Genomic DNA, 1,982 nt, shown 5'->3' with positions numbered 1-1,982 from the left:
CCCGTCACTTCAATCTGTGAAAGCACTTCGAGAGGTCATTTCACATTGTGTTGCAACAACAATCAGATGGTCATTCCTGAAGGACCCCGTCGGTTGCAACAAGCACTGAATTGCTACAGAGTTTGTTGGTAGACGACTCACGGATAGCAACCCAGTTCCGTAAAAACATAAGACGGTACAACAACACTCTTGCGTTTGCCGCCTTCTCCACTGACCTCAATCAGAGAAGATTGCCTGGTCGCGGACCGAGAGTGTTAACTGTACACGGGCAGGTGTATCGAAGGATCACTAACGACGTCGTCAGAAACGACGACAGACACCCAAGTTACTGTGAGCTCTATTTCATTGAATCTGGGGAAGCAAACCGGGTTCGCATGAACCAGAACCACCAGGGTGAGCTAAACGAGACTGTGCTTACAGACTTGGACACGATGCTGAGGCAAACCAATCCATTTGCCATGGCATTCAGCAACATGAGAGCAGTGTGGCTGGAGGAACAGAGAATTGCCAACGCCAATCCTCTGGTGCAACCCAGGAGAGTCACCATGCATTTGGTGGCTGACCTAAACAGTGACCCAAGGCGGTACAATTTATTATTAAATAATTATATTGTAAAGAAATATTCATTATATAATATATATATACATTTAACAAAATTACTACCTATGTAAAGTTGCTAATAGAAGTTTTTTTTTATATTTTTCATTTGGCCTGCCCTAATAAAAGTGTCTAGTTTCGCCTATGGCACCTTGTACGGACAAATTAACTTAGATATATATTTATTCTTATAGGTTTTATCAAATATAAATTACCTATTAAGATATTGGTACGTTATCGATGTACGATATACGTTATACTTAAACGGATCCGGTATGCATTAGTAAAACTAACAAATTGAAATAGTTTAACAGTGTTTCGATAACTGTCGCGTCGTTATATTATTTTCGTTATACGCCGTCACATTCGTAATAGGTACATTAGATTTTTTCAGTAAACCTATTTTTTTTTTTTTACTATTTTAAAATGACTTACGTAAAAAGTACCAAAGGAAAAAATGTATGTACTTACGTAAAAAGTACCAAAGGAAAAAATTTATTAGTACACGCGGAATATATTTTTGAAAAGGACTATACGAAAAATGAAAAAACATATTGGAAATGCATCAAATATAATATGTACAAGTGTCGTGGACGGGCACATACAGTAAATGATGAAGTTATTCTGCATAAAAACACTCACAACCACACACCCAACATAATAGAAATTAGTACTAAAACTATTATTAACGAGTTGAAAAAGACAGCATCCAGTCAAGTAAGTTCAACTCTATACTTTCTAAGGTAAAACCGCTTCCTCTACTAGTATAAGTTTCTTCCACGGTCAGCAACTTTATAAAAGCCCTCTCTAAAGTCTCTTCAATGTTACTTTCCAGGAAAATTTCGATCGCTGATGTTTTAAACGCTCGGTTCTCTGACGAATTAGGAACGTTGGGGCGGTTATAGGTCGCCTCGAGCTTAAGATTAAATTTAATCGCCCCTTGCTGAACGCGTGTTTTTAATATTTGATTTAGCTCGGGCTCGAGCGAGCGGAGAAACTCAGGATAATTTTGAACATTGTTAATATTTTTGACATAATACCACACGATTTTTCGATTTGCAGACGAGGAAATTTCTACGAACCCGGGAGTCTTAACCATACCCATGCGCGCCTTTTTCGTTCTAGCAGTCGATACGGTGTTGGCGGTGGAAACACGTTTACCGTTAACGCAGATGGTGTATGAATCTTTAAAAAAAAAAAAAAAAACCTAATAAAATAATTTTAATGGTGAATCTATTAAAAATCTAATCAACATCGCAATCAACATTTCTTTTTAAAATATATTTAACATGCAACTGATTAATAAAATCGACTAGTTTAAAATAAATCTAATGACAAACGTCTTTATGTAAATAATCCTCAATGGATAAAATCAGAGGGTCTTA

Source organism: Acyrthosiphon pisum, unplaced genomic scaffold (assembly GCF_005508785.2).
Source record: "Acyrthosiphon pisum isolate AL4f unplaced genomic scaffold, pea_aphid_22Mar2018_4r6ur Scaffold_20610;HRSCAF=21553, whole genome shotgun sequence".
NCBI classification, from domain to species: Eukaryota; Metazoa; Arthropoda; class Insecta; order Hemiptera; family Aphididae; genus Acyrthosiphon; species Acyrthosiphon pisum.
This window is presented reverse-complemented; position numbering follows the sequence as displayed.